Genomic DNA, 18,066 nt, shown 5'->3' with positions numbered 1-18,066 from the left:
ACAGGCCAGCTAACCCTAGGTCTTATCCACTGCCTATGCTCTTCCCATCCGCCTCGGCTGCCTCAAGAAGAATTGACCGGAAGAGAAGAAAGAATTCCACTTCTCCTCCCACCAAGGCAGGTACAGCTCCCAGCACATACTTACACACACATACAGGTGTGTATGTAAAAAAATAGTTTTATTAATTAGAATGTTGTTAAACACTGGTAAAGGATACCATTAACCATCAGGGACATATACTCAAATTCATAATAGATTAGACAAAATTATAATAAATTTATTTAGATCAGTTTACATTTTTTAAATTTTACTTTATGTGTAACTGCAAAAGTTACAGTTTAAATAGTACATAATAGAATGATTTCATATAGTTTTGGGCAGAGAAAAGGGAAATATTCTTTTTTTTTTAAAGTCTCTCTCTTCAGAAAAAGTATTTAAAAGTCACTTTAAGTTGCTAAATGGCACATGTGTTTTTAGTGACTAGTTCTGTTTGTACTAACAGTCAATGGGATTAAAAAGAAAACTGAACTTTTCAAACCATTTCTGCAATTGTATAACAAATTTTTTGAACTTTTCAAATGCCAAAATTGCAATGAAGTTCATACTAGAAAAAAAAGATCTGTGTATCACTTCTCCTGTGTCTGTTCTTTCTTGTCATCTTAATCACAATAAGGTACTCTCCCTTGGTCTTCTTTCTAAATTTTAAATCAGCTTTTAAACAAACAAACAAACAACACACACACGCCTCCATGTACATGTGGATAGAACAATGTCTCTTCAAAATTATTCAAAATAAATATGACAGTAAAGACCAAAATGACCTAAATATGTGTTCTTTTTGATAGACAGTAAAAAGGATAGAAATTCAGGTTAAATTAAATTTAAGCACATGTAAAAGGGATCTTGACAAATTTCCCACTGACTTTTTTTTGTCATATCAATTCCAGAAGCAAAGCAACGTTGTGCTCTAAAAGAAGTCATGAACTCTCAAGTTCATATACTTACAGAGAAAGGACCCTGAGATGATCATACTCTGGTGAGTCGGGGTAAGCATTCCCTTATTAAGGTTCATTCAGAAAGAAGCGGGAAATGAATAACTAGCTTAGGGGCCTGACTTCATTATTACTTTTATATTGTCTTTAAGGATTGTGAATATTGCAGTAGCTTATAGCTCCCATTCAGAAAATGATAATATATCTGAAACAAGAGCCAACACAAATATGGAAACCCTGGACAGAATCAGCTGAACATACCAGACCTAGTTTCCCTTTGCAATGGCTGTCTTCTTTTTTGCTTAGTACATGCCAGACACTTAAAATAAAATAAAAATAGTACTGACTCTTTTGTTCATTTGCAAGATTTAATATTCTATTGTTCAACTAGGCAAGAATTTGTTGTATTGGGAAATCCTTATTTTTCATATTTTCTATCTACATATACAACCCACCCACTTTTTCTGATTTTCTCATACAGCTAAATTTTCCAGATGACTTTGAGGCAAACAGGCAGAGAAAAGATATTCAGAAGTCCAATGCTATGAGCCGTGAAAAAATGGGGGAAGCTTTTTATGATAAGCACAGTTATTCTGGGGTGCTAATTCCTAAGAAGAGCTGGAAAAGTCCACCTTCATCCTCCCACTACATCTGCACTACATTGTACTTTTTTATTACTATCTTCCTGCTTAGAGTTCCACATGTAGATAATCTGCTATCTAGTACTCTTCTCTTTAGGTTATCATTAAATGACACAAACATCTCCCAATCTCAAGTAACTCAGTCACCTTTAAAATCTTCAGATGAATTGCCTTTTTAATAAATCCCTGGCTAGACAAACCACACGAGAAGAGCCTAGATGGCTGACAGGTGACTTTATTTTAACTGCAGACAAAGAAAGAACAAGGAAGAATACAAAAGAAAAGCATTTAAATATATTCAATTTAAGGATGTGTATGAAAGTTGAAGACTCATTTTTTTCCTACCAGATAACTCCTTTATTTCATCATAATTGCAAAATAATGAAAAAAATAAAAAAAATGAGGAGACTGAGAACTACAAACAATACATGATTGGATCAGTGGGCAACTTGTAGGAGTCTGTAATGTCCTACTATATGGATTCCAGGGATCTCACTCAGGTTAAGAGACTTATTTGCAGCCCTTTATCCACTGAGCCATCTCACCAATCCTCAAATTACATTTTATGGTACCTGGATCCCATGGATTCTAAAAATCTGGAGAGTCCAACATCCCTTATACAATGTAGCTTAGAATTATTACAAACCTCATATCCTTCTCTCTAGCAGTTGAAATCATCTCCAGATAATTTGTAAGATGCAATGCAGATATAAATGTAAAATAAACAGCTATCATACAATAGTTTGAGGAAATGAACACATATTTTAAAGCATAAACACATTGAATACAAATACATTAAAGCATATAATTTTGAAACATAGTCGAATGAACTTGAATGAAGGATATATATGCAAGTGGAAAATGGTATGTAACAGATGATTTATCTTTCTGTATACAGTATTCTAGTTGTTCTCCTAAGGACAGTAAGAGAATCTACAGCTCATGGGATGCCCCATGAGATCTTAAAGTAGTGGTTCTCAAACTGTGAGTTATGACCCCTTTTCAGGGTCAAAGATCCTGGCACATGAGTATTGTATCATACATCTTGCATATTATATATTTACATTACAATTCATAGCTGTAGCAAATTTACATTTGTCAAGTAAGAACAAAAATAATTTTATGGTTGAGTGTCATCACAGCATGAACTGTATAAAAGAGTCACAGCCTAGGAACATTGAAAATGCTGCCTTATTCACACTTGACTGTCACAGTAACTCAGTATTATTTTATCCCACATGAGTTCAAACAGCAGCCTCCATCTAGACTGGAATCTTAGAACACTCTTTCATACTCTCTCATAAGTGTTCTTCCCACTAGCTATACTTTGCTCAAACCTCTCCTCAGGGCTTGACAGCAAATGACACTGTTGACTGTCTGGATCCTGAAATTAAATCACATGCTTTTTTTTTTTTATTGGTCCTGAACTGCTGCAAAACCACTTTCTTATAATCTTAAGTGTACTGGTTTTCTCATGAAGCAATTTGTCTTTTTTACTTCACTTTAAATTTGTGCATCTTTGTGTTTATGCATATGATTGCAGGGTGCCAGCTGAGGACAAAAGTGTGCAAAATATAGGTAGGTACCTGAGTTGGACAGGACAAAGCAAATTTGGTACTTCTGCGAGGTTATTGTATGCTGCTTAGTAGTGAACCACATTTCAGCATCAAAAACCCATGCTTTACTTACTTTTCTTTTCTCAGTTGACTTAGGATAAAACTTTCATGGCTTATGCATAATTATTACACCATACATAGGATAGGGCTTGATAGCATGTGGAAATAAAATATATATTTGTATAAAGAAGAAATAACCTGCCACTGAGGAGACAGCTATGAGGTTAAGAGCACTTTTTGCTTTTCCAATTGGCCTATATTTGATTTCCAGCATCCACCATGGGAGATATAGCCACCTCCAGTTCCATGGAACCAACATCCATTTCTAACCTCTGTGGGCACTAGGCACATATACGATGCACTTGTATGCATACATACATACAGGCAGAGAGAAAGACTGACAACACATTCACACGGATAAAATAAAATAAAATAAAAAATTCCAAAAATGTACAAATAGTCAAATAATTAGGTGGGACAACAGATCAAGGTTTCCCACAGATGACAAACAATGCTAAAAACAAAAAAAATAAAAAAAACAACATTAAATATTTCATAAACTATTTTTATCACTTTACATTGTTGTCACAAAGTATCTATGTGAAATAACTTGAAAGAGGACAGGTTATTTTGCCCCTTAATGTCAGAGTATACATCCCATTGTTTCTGGACGTAAAGTGAATCAGGACATCATGGGAGATGGCTGTGGTAAAGAGCAATGGCTTACTTCATTGTATCTGGGAGTAGCATAAGCAGGACTCTCCCAAAGACAGGATACACTCTTCAAAAGGCTCACATCCAGTGAGATACTTGCTATGTCCTTCCTCTTTACTTCCACCTCATAAATACTATTACCACACTAATCAATTTCTCCAAATATAATGTCAAAGGTTGTCACAACAATCATCACTCACGAATTAGGACCAACAGCTGAGGACCAAGCCTTCCACGCTTGAGTCTTTTGGGGGAGGCTATCTAAAAATAATAACATACATATAATTAAAATGCTCGCAGTTTGTGAATGCATGTGAGTGTGTGTGTGTGTGTGTGTGTGTGTGTGTGTGTGTGTAGGTCAGAGGTCAATACTTAGAACTGTCTTCAATTGTTTCTCATCTTATTTTTTGAGACAAAGGCAATGAGGTTGTTTTCTGGCGAGGTCATTTGGGATATGTTCTGTAGCAGTCTCCTCAGTGCTGGGTTAGAGGTGTACACCTTTGTGTAGTGCTTTTTTACATGGGTCTTGTGGATCAAATTCTTGCTTGTGCAATACAAACTTTACCAAACAGATAATACTGCCAGGCTCACTGTCTCTCTTATCTTCATAGTCAGAAGCTGCATAATGTCATTTAATAAACATATTCCAAAAAAAATAGATCACTGAGTGACTTAATAGTAATCTTAATTTGTGTGCACTATGATGGTTTCACAACAATAAAACATCATAATGTCTCTAGAACATCTATGGTGATCAGGCCAATTGGTTGAAAAATAAAATGCAAAATATTAAGTGTCTTATCATAAAGACTTCAAAATATGATCTATGAGAAAAAGAAAATTTGATTATTAGCTTTAATGCAAATAAGAAAAAATAAATTTGAAGTAGATTCTTGGCAATATGTATAAGTTAAAGAGAGAAAATGCTAATATTTAAGGAAGTGTGCAGTTCTAGTAAAACATCTAATATCATTTCTATTATAAATATACATTGTCATTTTCTCATGTCTCCTACCAAAAATCCAAGTTAGCTTTCGATGCCTTTAGCCTTTAAAACAAGGGTCCTATAAGTTACCCCATTCAACCATTCCAACAATGGTAGGGAAAATTCTCCTCTCATTTTGCAGATAAGGAAATGGAAAGAAAGGATCAATAAATTCTTCAACCGTACATAAGAAGAAAGATGTAAATTCAGATTTTACTGCTCAAAATATCAATAATATATTTTCTATGTTATGTCAAACCATGCATGTTATTTATAGTCAAGAAAGAAAAGACACCATAGTTCCTGAGAGCAATTCCTTTTGAACCAGTAATATAATCATCACTTTTGCAAAGCTGTAGATGTTTATTGAGTATAAAGCCTCAAAATTCTTAGAGATTCAATTAAGTAACACAGTTACCTCAGTTATTGTGGTACATCTAATCTTTTGTGTTAAAAATAAATCCTCACAATGAAACAAAAACCACATGCACAGATAAATATGCTAATAAGTATCTTGGTTGTTAAAGAAAAATACAATTTGCCTAAATTTGTATAATGTTGCTTGATAAATCTCAATCTGAAGTTGAACATGGTAATTTTAATGGAGAAATGATAAACTACAGATATATAATAGAATCTCATTTAGGTTATCCAACTCACAACATATTTTGATAATTTCTACCCCAAGTCTCCCCTTGCCCACACACACACTTTAGCTTCTTCTAGGAATACAAAGCAACTCATAACTTCTTTTTATCCAAATTAACAACATCCCATATTCATGTGTGCTGTAAATTTGTGCTTGTTTGTGGGCCAATCCACTGGAAATTGGAAGCCTACCAGGCTCAGGTCATGCCCTCAGTGAACAGTGCCTACCACTGACTAAAATTGTGTATCTCTATATCTGAAATATATAAGAAAATTTCAAAATACTTAAAAACAAGACATGAAAAATATGAATTATTTTCCCAGGATAGTTATGAAAGACTCATTATCTAACCAGGAACAAACTGAATACTTTCTCTAGAAATCCAAGTGTGGTCCAAAATGTAGCCTATGGTGGCTTGACTTAGAATGCTCTGGAAGGTTTGTAAGAGTGGAGGCCATCGAGCTGTCTTTGGACACTAGAAATAGACACCTTAATTTTCTATTTTAATTCAAATTCATTAGGTGTCGGGTGCCATCCGCTCACAGGCGGGGACTCAGGGCAGTTCTGGGGCGTGTTGCTCAGCTGTGCTGGGTGGTCGTGGGGGCTTGAACAAAAGTGGGTGGGAGCATCCCAGGCTCAGTGGCTCAGCGAGAGCGTGGCAGCGTGCAGAGAAGTTCTGGGAACTGTGGCTCTCAAGAGATAGTGTCCTGTGGCCCGCTAGCTCTCTCCCACTCCCACCCTGTCGCGTGGGTTTTGGCTTAATGCAATGAGTCCAAGATTTCAAGAGTCATGTGGAGTTAAACACATCCAGATTTATTGACACGGAGGTGGGTTTGGATGGTAAAGAGCTCTCCCAAAACATGCCGGAAGGGGTTTGTTTATATATTGGTAATGAGAGAGGCTTCAGGTAATACGTAAATTTTGAGGTAGGGACCTATTAATCTTGTGTCTTACATGACCTAGCAAGGGCTTTATGCTAGGTCTCTGGGTTTGGGGGCCGTGGCTGAATACCGAGCCCCACAATCCACCCTTTTTCTTTCATAAAAGGAGGGGAAAACTCTGAAGGTGAAGATATAATATAGGTCACATGTGGGGATGTTATTCTCATATGACAAAATGACCATGAGTCTCTCTGTGGGAGGGACTGTTGAGGGCTTGAAGCTGAGAGAGCCAGATGGCTTGGAAAGGTCCGAAGCACCTCCCATCCCGGAGGGTGCCAGGGCTTCTAGGACTTTTCTACCAGGCTTTCTGGCCTCCACAGCTCACTGTCCCACAATTCCCTCTTTTAGGAGAGGTGTCATCTGTAATGAAAATTTTGGATGAGGAAGTCAAAAGAAAACACCACACAGGTCGGGGGTGTAGCATAATCAAGACAAAAGTAATGGGAATTGAGGGTTAGGGTTGGGAAAGCAAGGAATCATTGAATCAATTAAATACATATTGTACAATTTGAGAGTAATGACATCTGATTAATCTAAATAGACATTATGATTTCTTCACTAACATGTCACTTCAGCTATGTGACTTTGGTAAGAGTTCATCTGCAGCTGGTAGCGAGTATCTCTGGGTCTTCAGTCAGACGAGATGACTGGGAGAAGGCAGCTTGGCAGATTCCAGGAAGTGGCGCTGTCTTGGCATCAGCTCATCTCTGGAGTCTGCGGTCAGACGAGATGTTGGATCTGTTGATATAATCACAGGCAAGCAGCACCTCCGGTAGAGAGGTATCTGGAAAGCCTGGATATTAAGTGTGAAATCACTCCTGGAAAGCCAAAGGTGTTTGAGGAATTGGATGGCTGAAGGAGAAAACATTGTGTTAATAATATCTGGGGTAATCATCCACAGTTTTTCTGTGACAGAAAATTAGTTGTTAATTAAAAGCTGAAATGTGGTGGTCAGCATGTTGATTTAACCTGTGGAAGTAGATTTAGATGACTTTCAAACCTTGAAGAAATTTTAAAAGTTGAAAAAAGATGTTGGGAATATATCATGGGTATTAGAGAGAAAAGGAGACATTTAAACAAAAACAGAAAAGTTTTTGGTTGAAAGGCACAAACGTTGCAGTAGGTATCTCTGTTTGGGAGAAAATTATTAGTGAAGGGTTTAAAATCAGTGGGGGAGGGGGCCTGTTAGAAGCCAGGGCGTTCCTCCCTTTGTTTTTCTTAGAGAAAAGAAAGGCTAACTTTGAAGAAAAGTTTAACTGAGAAACATAGAAGTTTGATAACAGAGTCAGAAGGAGTAAAAGGCTGTGTAAAGCTGAGCCATCGTGGGGAAGACACCTAGAGACTAGCACTTAGAGTCAGCAGCTCTTGGGAGAAGGTGGTCGGCAGCTCTCTATCAGAGGGGGAGGGGAAAACTTCTGTTGGCAGGCAGCATGTCTTGAGAAGCCAGTAGGCAGAATGTGAAAGGCTGACCTCTGGGGAAGGGGTAAACTTCTTGGCAGGCAGAGTGTGGAGATTTTTGGGGGAGGGGTAAAGAATGGAGATTAAGTAGTTCCCGCCGTCTTGTAGGGAACATGTGGAGAGAGAAACTTAGTTTTTTGAATTAGGCAGAAGTTAGATTGTAGTTAGCAATTAGAGGAAAGACATTAGCCGTGAGCGCGAGAAGGAGGGAGGAGGTAGAGGGTGGGTGGGCAGAGATATAACTCACGGTTTTCGCAGGCGCCAGCGAGGAGAGCTTCTGAGCTCGCTTTGTGTATATCATCCACCACTAACCAGAGGGAGATGGTGTCCCATGTGCCTTGGGAGTGCGCGGACTTAGAGTTGTCTACGTCTCTTGTCTGGAGCAGGTGTCTCAGGTAGGCGCAGAAGTGGGTGCAGAAAGCTTGGTGTTTGGGCAGGAATGAACTAGTCAGATCTCAGCGTAAGACTCCTGTATCTCTGCTCTGGGCCCTAAACGCCACGGGGGGGGGGGGGGGCGAGCGCAGCACGGCAGAGATTGTGGGGACACGTGGCTGTGCACCTGAACACGCCAGCACGTCGATTTGGTTTCTATTTTAAGGGTCTGTGGATGCAGTAAAATAGAAGCCAGAGCGCGTACGCAGGGTGTGCACTGGGAAAACAGGAGTCTAGACTTTGTCTCATTGGAAGAGACTCTTTTATTCTTGGAGTTGTGGGTATCCTGTCTCGCGTAGGTCACCAGGTGTCGGGCACCACCGCGCCCGGAGGTCGCGGGCGGCCTGTATGGGTGCGAGCAGGCACAGGCAGGGGAGACGCCGGGCATGAGGGACACGGTGTCAGGAAGAAGTGTCCCATGGCTTGCTGTCGGACACCCCCCATGCGTGGGTCACAGGTGGGGGAGCGGCAGTCCCAGGGCTCGCAAGCCTGAGTGCAGTTGCATCCGGGGGACAGGGGAGGGCATTCCGAGAACTGTGGCTCTCAAGAGAAAGTATCCCGCAAGCTCTCTCCCACTCCCGCCCCGTCGTGTGGGTTTTGGCTTAATGCAATGAGTCCAGGATTTCAAGAGACATGTGGAGTTAAACACATCCAGATTTATTGACACGGCGGTGGGTTTGGATGGTAAAGAGCTCTCCCAAAACATGTCGGAAGGGGTTTGTTTATATATTGGAAGCGGCCAGGGCTTCAGGTAATACGTAAATTTTGAGGCAGAGACCTGTTAGTCTCCTATCTTACATGACCTAACAAGGGCTTTATTCTAGGTCTCTGGGTTTTGGGGGCGTGGTCGAACACCCAGCCCCACAATTAGGTGGCACTAACAGTTTATCAACACTTTAGATTATAAATGCTTAGAATTATTGATTTCCAGGTTTGACATGTTTTTAAAAAATTAAAGTGTTCTCCTTCTGAATATGTTTGTTTCTGTTTTGAGGAATTCTTTTTATTTTTGTGTATGCACATTTGTTCAAAACTATGTGCAATGCAAGTATAAATGTGTTTGTTTTACAGGGGTTAGGGTTGATACAGGTGTTGACACTGAATGTCTTCTTGATCACATTCTATCTTGAGTATTGAGACAGGATCTATCACTGAATAGAGGGCTTATATCTTGGCTATACTGGATAGTCAATAAGTTCTGGCTCTCTCTCCCATTTCTTTCCTTATGCCCAGTGTTAGGATTACAGGTGGCACCACTATGCCCAGTTAGGGCACAAGTCTCCATTATCACTGAAGCTACCAGGGCAGTCACAAGAAAAAATAATCAAAAATGAATGAGTTAAACAAACAAAATTGTAAATAGCAGCTCAATGATCCCTTAGTAGGACGTTAGATTGTGCTAAATTGGCCACAATGAAAGGGCCACAAGCATTTCCCTAATGACTAAGGATGTTGAACATTTCTTTAGGTCCTTCTTGGACACGTGACATTCCTCAGTTAAGAATTCTATGTTTAGCTCTGTACTCAATTTATTAACAGGATCATTTGGTTCTCTGGAGTCTAACTTCTCCAGTTCTTTGTATATATGGGATATTAGCCCTCTATCAGATGCAGGATTGGTAAAGATCTTTTCCTAATCTGTTGGTTGCCGTTTTGTCCTAATGACAATGTCCTTTTGCCTTACAGAAGCTTGGCAATTTTATGAGGTCCCATTTGTCAATTCTTGATCTTAGACCATAAGCCATTGGTGTTCTGTTCAGGAACTTTCCCCCTGTGCCCAGGTATTTGAGGCTTTTCCCACTTTCTTGTCTATTCGTTTCACTGTATCTTGATTTATGTGAAAAGTCCCTTATAAACTTGGATTTGAGATTTGTGCAAGGAGATAAGAGTGGATCAATTTGGATTCTATCAATGTTGACCACCAATTGAACAAGCACAATTTGTTGAAAATGCTGTCTTTTTTTCCACTGGATGTTTTTAGCTCCTTTGTCAAAGATCAAGTGGCCATAGGTGTGTGGGTTCATTTCTGGGTCTTCAATTCTATTCCATTTATCTACCTTCCTGTCTTTGTACCTATACCATTCAGTTTTTATCTCTATTGCTGTGTAGTGTAGCTTGTGGTCAGGAATGGTGATTCCCCAAAGGATATCTTTTATGGTTGAGAATAGTTTTTACTATCCTCAATTTTTTGTTATTTCAAATAAATTTGCAAATTGCTCTTTCTAACTTTATGAATAATTGAGTTGGAATTTTGATGGAGATTGCATTGAATCTGTAGATTAGTTTGGGCAAGATGGCCATTTTTACTACACTAAACAGGGCAATCCTGTGAGCATGGGAAATTTTTCCATTTTCTGAGTTCTTTAATTTCTTTCTTCAGGGATTTGAAGTTCTTGCCATATAGATCTTTTTCTTGCTTGGTTAGAGTCACACCATGGTATTTTATATTATTTGTGACTATTATGAAGGGTGTTATCTCCCTAATTTCTTTCTCATCCTGTTTATTCTTTGAGTAGAGGAAGGCTACTTGTTTGTTTGAGTTAATTTTATACCCAGCCACTTTGCTAAAGTTGTTTATCAGCTGAAGGGGTTCTCTGCTGGAATTTGTGGGGTCACTTAAGTATACTATCATATAATCTGCAAATAATGAAGTTTGGAATTCTTCCATTCCAATTTATATCTCTTTGATTTCCTTTGTTGTCCAATTGCTCTGTCTAGCCCTTTGAGTACTATGTTGAATAGATATGTATTAGGTGGGCAGAACAATCTAGCACCTGATTTTACTGGGATTGCTTCAAGTTTTGCTCCACTTAGTTTGATGTTGGCTACTGGTTTGCTGTATACTGCTTTTAATATATTTAGGTATGGACCTTGAATTCCTGTTCTTTCCAAGACTTTTAACATGAAGGGATGTTGAATTTTGTCAAATGCTTTCTCAGCATCTAATGAGATGATCATGTTTTTTTTTTTCTTTGAGTTTAATTATATAGTGGATCACGTTGATGGATTTCCATATATTGAATCATCCCTGCATCCCTGGGATGAAGCCTATTTGATCATGTTGAGTGATCGTTTTGATGTGCTCTTACATTCTTTTGTGAGAATAATATTAAGTATTTTTGCTTCAATATTTATAACCAATATTAGTCTGAAGTTCTCTTTCTTTGTTGGGTCTTTGTGTGGTTTTCATATAACAGAAATATTACTTCATAGAAAGAATTTGGTAATGTGCCTTATCTTTCTGTTTTGTTAAAGACTTTGAAGAGTATTGGTATTAGGTCTTCTTTGAAGGTCTGATAGAATTCTGCACTAAAATCCATCTGGTTCTGAGGTTTTTTGTAATTGGTAGACTTTTAATGACTGCTTCTATTTTATTAGGGGTTATGGGACTGTTTAAATGGTTTATCTGATCTTAATTTATCTTTAGGACCTGGTATCTGTCTAGGAAATTATCTATTTCATCCAGATTTTCCAGTTTTGTTGAGTATAGGCTTTTGTAGTAGGATGTGATTTTTTTTTAATTTCTTCAGTTACTGTTATTAGGTCTCCCTTTTCGTTTTTGATTTTGTTGACTTGGACACTGTCTCTGTGCCCTCTTGTTAGTCTGGCTAAAGGTTTCATACCAGTCAGAATGGCTAAGTTCAAAAACTCAGGTGATAGCACATGCTGGCAAGGATGTGGAGAAAGAGGAACACATTCTCCTATTCCTGGTGGGATTGTGTGCTGGTACAATCACTCTGGAAATCAGTCTGATGTTTCTTCAGAAAATTGGACATAGTAGTGCCTGATGACACAGCTACATCACTACTGGTCATATACCAAAAATGTGCTCCAACATATAACAAGGACATATGCTCCACTATGTTCATAGCAACCTTATTTATAATAGCCAGAATCTAGAAACAACCCAGATGTTCCTTAACAGAGGAATGGATATAGAAAATATGGTACAATTACACAATGAAGTACTTACTACTCAGCTATTAAAAACAATGACTTCATGAAATTCTTTGCCCAATGGATGTTACTAGAAAATAATCCTGAATGATGTAACGCAGTGCAAAAGAACATACATGGTATACCCTCACTGGTAAGTGGTTATTAGCCCACAAATTCAGAATACCCAAGATAAAATTCACAGACCACATGAAGCTCAAGAAGAAGAAAGACCAAAGTGTGGATGCTTCAGTCCTTTTTACAAGGGGAAACATAATACTCATAGGTGGTAGAATGGACTTAGGAGAAAGAGAAGATGGAGAGGGGAAAGGGGGCAGCATTAGATATGGGAGGAGATGGGGATGATATACAGAGTGGGTCAGGAAATCGAACACAGTTGTGTAGCAATGGGTGATGGGGAACTGGGGGTAGCTACCAGCAAGTTGCAGATGTCAGGAAAGCAAGAGTCTCCCAGGGCCCAACAGGGATGAGATTAGCTGAAATATCCAATAAAGGGGAAAAAGAATCTGTAGAAACCACTTCCAGAGATTTGGAATGGCCCCTGTTTGGGGGTTGGGGCCAACCACTCATTTCCAAATTTTTAACCTAGAGTGGTATCTGTCTAAATAAATACACGGACAAAGTGTTGAGTTGAGATGAAGAAAAGGCCATTCAGAGATTGTCCCACCTGGGGATCCATTCCAAATACAGTCACAAAACCCAGATACAGTTGTGGATTCCAAGATGTGCTTGCTGAAAGAAGCCTGGTGTTGCTGTCTCCTGAGAGGCTATTTCAGATCTGGATAAATACAGAGGTGGATGCTCATATCTAACCATTGGACTGATCACAGGGACACCAATGGAGGAGTTGGAGAAAGGTGTGAAGGAGCTGAAGGGTTTTGCAACCCCATAGAATGAACAATAATATCAACCAACCAGATTCCCCCATAGTTCCCAGGGAATAAACCACAAACCAAAGAGTATACATGGAGTCTCCAGCCACATATGTAGGAGAGGATGGCATTGTCTGGCATCAGTAGGAGAAGAGGCCCTAAATCCAATGAAGACTCAATTCCTCAGTGTAGGGGAATTCCAGGACAGTGAGGTGAGAGTGGGAGCACCCTCTTAGAAACAGGGTGAGGGGAATGAGATGAGGGGGGGTCCTGGAGGGAGAACCAGGAAAGGAGATAACATTTGAAATGTAAAAGCATAAAATATCTAACAAAAAAAGCAAATAAGTAAATAAAATGAGAAAGGGCCACCAGCAATCATTAATGTAGCAACACAATGGGAACTAAATCATTTTCTTTCAAAGAAAATAAACTCACACTTTTATCCTCCAAAATGTAAAGCTTAGCAACATTTTGAAGTTAGGATGGTATTCACTCTTAAAGGACACAAATAATTATTATTCTGCAATTGATTGTTGAATCACTAGACATCAGATTTGAGGAATTTTCTAATCTTTTCTTTAGTTGCTTCACTACTCTATATGTAGAAATCCCTCATATCTAATCACTCAGATCCTTTGGAATACTTGTTAAATTATAGAGATTTTTCATTTCTAACAAGCTACTTGGTTGTAGGTTTCATTGACATACCATAACATATGTATTAGCTTAAATAAAGTATAATCAAAGATATAAACAAATAAAATATAGAAGTAATTGTTGGGAGCCAACTCCTAGCCAAAAGCGGCTATCATCTTTACAGCCATCTCAAGCCATATTCCCTGACAAGAGACTTGTTTTCAACAGCCTGCAATAGCTTAGCACACTCTGATAAACATCTTGTTACAATGTTTAGTGCCCCCAGTTGCAAGGTGCACCTGGTATCCATGGCTACAAGGCACATGATGTACTGCCTTCAGTTGAGCTTGTCCACGAGGGCAAGTCACGTGGTAAACGGTATAAATACTCAGGATTTCCTTTCTATAGAAGAGACTATAAGGGAATACAGGAGAATAGAGTAGAATAGACTAGACTAAAGGAGAATATAAGAGATTAGAGGAGAATAAAGAAGAGACTTGAAGAGACTCGACCAGACTCTGTCTTGTATCTATCTTTTGTGTCTCTCGCCCCTCTTTCGCCTTCCTCTGTCCCCACTCTCTCTCTTGGTAGACCCTGACCTGTGGACCAGAGCAGCAGAACAGGCCTTTACAAAATAACAGAAGTGGTGCCCAACTCGGGCGGCAAGAACCAGAGACTCAGTGTGGGACATTACTGGAAGAAGGATCGACTGAAAATTCAGAAGTGAAACAGAGGTGATTGCCACAAGAAACTGCCGTGTGGAGACCAGTAAGTCATAGTAATAATGGGGCAAGAAATAAGTCAGCCTGAACTCAACTCTCTGTTTTTGTTCTGTTGCTTGCTGTTTATGTGTATCAATTGTCTACTTTTGTTTTGCTATTTAAATGTTGCCTTTCGTGTCCAAAAGAAAAAGAAACACATAGAATCCAAAATATGAGCAAAGGTTGAAGTAATCAATTTGTCAGAGCCAGATTGTCCTGACCTAGAGGAAGAAGCATCCAAATGTTTTGATTCCGAATGGCCTTCTTCCCGAAGGCCCCCTCCCTGCGCTCTTCCACCTCCATATGCTCCTGCTATGGAGATGGTGATTCTAGATCCCAGAAAGGCATTACAGCACAAAATTTCTCACCTTAAACAACAAATTTCTCTGCTTAAATAACAAATAGAGTTAGAAAATGAGTATCAGGACTTAAGTAATCAGCTACAAAAACTAAAGACAGAGAATAGGTCTCGAGAGGGCAAGGAAAATCCCCCAGGTCCTCGAGTTCCTCAACCCAGAGTCCAAAGGCAGCCCCTGTCCTCTGGTTTTAGTTCAGCCACATATCAGCCAGAAGAGAGAGAGGTTAAGGTTTTCCCTATATCAGAGACTAGAGACACTCAAGGGGTTAAAGAATTAAAAATTCAGTGTCACAATTGAGTGCCACTGCTCCCTTTACTATTGCAATCTTAGAATCTGTTACAGAGGAGTGGCTGACTCCTGGTGATTGGAATACTCTAGTGAGAGCAGTTCTTAGTGATGGTGACTATCTTATTTGGAAATCAGAGTATTATGAGTATTGTAAAGAGACAGCTAGGAGAAACATTCAGGCAGGTAATGGTTGGTCCTTTGATCCCTTAGTAAGAGAAGGGCAATTTGCTTCTAGAGAGAACCAGATGCAATATGATCCAGGCTTATTCGCTCAAATTCAAAATGCAGCCATGAAGGCTTGGCACACCCTGGTGCATCTTTGACCACAGTCAGACAAGGGCCTGGTGAACAATTTTCTGATTTTGTTCATCGATTAATGACAACAACAGGGAAGATTTTTGGTAATGCAGAGGCAGGTGTAGATTATGAGAAACCACTTGCATACGAAAATACCAATTTTGCCTGCCAAGCGGCCATTAGCCCCTATAGGAAAAAGACAGACCTTACTGTGTATATCAGACTCTGTTCTGGCATACGGCCCTCCTACCAACAGGGCTTAGCTATTGCAGCTGCTATGCAAGGACACTCAGTAAGAGACTTTTTGGCAAGTAGAGACAAAAAGGCCTGTTTTAAATGTGGCAACCCTGGACACTTTACAAAATATTGCCAAGCAGAAAATGAGTTAACCCAGAGACAGCCTAGAAAACAGCCTGGGCTATGCCCATGTTGTAAACGTGGAAGGCATTGGGCTAGTGAATGTAGGTCCAAGACAGATGCACAAGGAAACACCCTTTCACATAATCAGAGAAATGGGAACAGGGGCCAGCTCCAGGCCCCAAACCAATTCACGCCAAAACAGGCATATGGGGCAGTCAGTTTCACACCAACAAACAACAACCCCTTTCAGAACTAAACCGAGCAACACCAGGAAGCACAGGACTGGACCTCAGTTCTGCCACCCACACAGTATTAACCCCATATATGGGACCTCAGGCCTTAACCACTGGAGTGTTTGGACCACTCTATCCAAATGTGTTTGGCCTGATAGTGAGAAGAAACAGTGCTACTATATGGGGACTACAATTTTTTCCTGGATTTATAGACAATGATTATGAAGGTGAGATTAAGGTAATGGCCAAGACAATACAGAATATAGTCACCATTCCTACAGGAAGGAAGATAGCTCAACTATTGTTACTTCCATTGATTCCTACTAATCACAAGTATAAGAGTCCTAAAAGAGGAGATCAAGGCTCTGGTTCCTCTGATGCATACTTTGGTTCCTCTGATTCTCAAATGGCAGATGCAACACGATGGCTGCCAGAGAGACTGATTAAACAAATAGACAACAATAACAAATCCAGGGAGGAGAAAACCCCCGAGAAGCATATTTTTTCTTTACAGGAAGCATGAAGATGCTTCATAATTGTCTTCAAACAGGAGCAGATCAACCAGCATATCAGACTTTGGAAGTTCTCAGTGCGTAAAAAGACATCACTACCCGCGCCTCCAGGTGGCTCTATTAGACTCTTGGTGCCATGATTTACGATTGAGTGGGGTACTTTGTTTAAACCCAAGAGAGAACCCATTACCATAGTTACTATAGTTGTTTTTTGGGGGTTGAGATTGATTGAGGCAGGGACAGGAATTTTCTTACATGTATTGTTAAGATCAAAGCTATGCTCAGTTCTGTACTTATATAGATTTAGATTTAGAAAACAGTGTTACAGAATAGAAGAGGCTTATACTTTTTACTCCTCCAACAGAGGGAGTTGTGTGCTACCCTTAAAAAGAGTGTTGCTCTGAGGCAGAATGGTTTACATCAACCATTCAGGCATTGTTAAGTCTCTTGTGTGTTGGGTACTGATGGCTTTCGCACAACAATAGATAGGCACTATTCAAATGAAACCCATACAGGTCCATTATTACAGGCAAGAAGTAGGGGACTAAAACCTCTGTCATCAAGACTGATGAGGATTATCCATAACTTATGCACTAAGCCGGATAGTCAATGATGGGTAAGAGAACACTTAAAGACCCTTGCCCCTAACTGGGAGGCCTCACCATCCTAAGACAGGAGCTCAACAATGGCTGTTGAGTATCCATAGATTGGAAAGGGAGGCTGGGGTCCTTTGTTCCAACCTAAGACAGGCACGGTTTCCATAAGTTTTCCCAGCCTTCCCTTTTGAAAATAAATTTAAAAAGGAGGACCTGTTGGGAGCCAACTCTTAGCCAAAAGCAGCTATCATCTTTACAGCCATCTCAAGCTATATACCCTGACAAGAGACTTGTATTCAACAGTCTGCAATAGTTGAGCACACTCTGATAAACATCTTGTTACAATGTTTAGTGCCCCCAGTTGCAAGGTGCACCTGGTATCCATGACTACAAGACACATGATGTACTGCCTTCAGTACAGCTTGTCCATGAGGGCTAGTCACGTGGTAAAGGGTATAAATACCCAGGATTTCCTTTCTATAGAAGAGACTATAAGAGAATACAGGAGAATAGAAGAGAATAGAGGAGACTAAAGGAGAATATAAGAGACTAGAAGAAAATAAAGAAGAGACTTGAAGAGACTCGACCAGACTCTCTCTTTTATCTATCTTTTGTGTCTCTCATCCCTCTTTCACCCTTCCTCTGTCCCACTATCTCTCTTGGTAGACCCTGACCTGCGGACCAGAGCAGCAGAACAGACCATTACAAAATATCAGAACCAGCCGTTACAAAAGAAATGGCCGTTACAAGTAATAATTTTGAAACTG

At 39.6% G+C, this 18,066-nt stretch overlaps 1 protein-coding gene across 3 annotated transcripts in view; it reads right to left on the bottom strand.

Moving 5' to 3' along the window:
* Nucleotides 1–18,066, bottom strand: part of LOC114609465 (contactin-associated protein like 5-3-like) — a 565,569-nt gene that overhangs the window by 108,825 nt on the left and 438,678 nt on the right. The window lies entirely within an intron of this gene.

This window comes from Grammomys surdaster, unplaced genomic scaffold, assembly GCF_004785775.1.
Source record: "Grammomys surdaster isolate TR1022 unplaced genomic scaffold, NIH_TR_1.0 125973, whole genome shotgun sequence".
Classification (NCBI taxonomy): Eukaryota; Metazoa; Chordata; class Mammalia; order Rodentia; family Muridae; genus Grammomys; species Grammomys surdaster.
The sequence above is the reverse complement of the archived record's forward strand: the minus strand, read 5'-3'. Positions and strand labels throughout refer to the sequence as shown.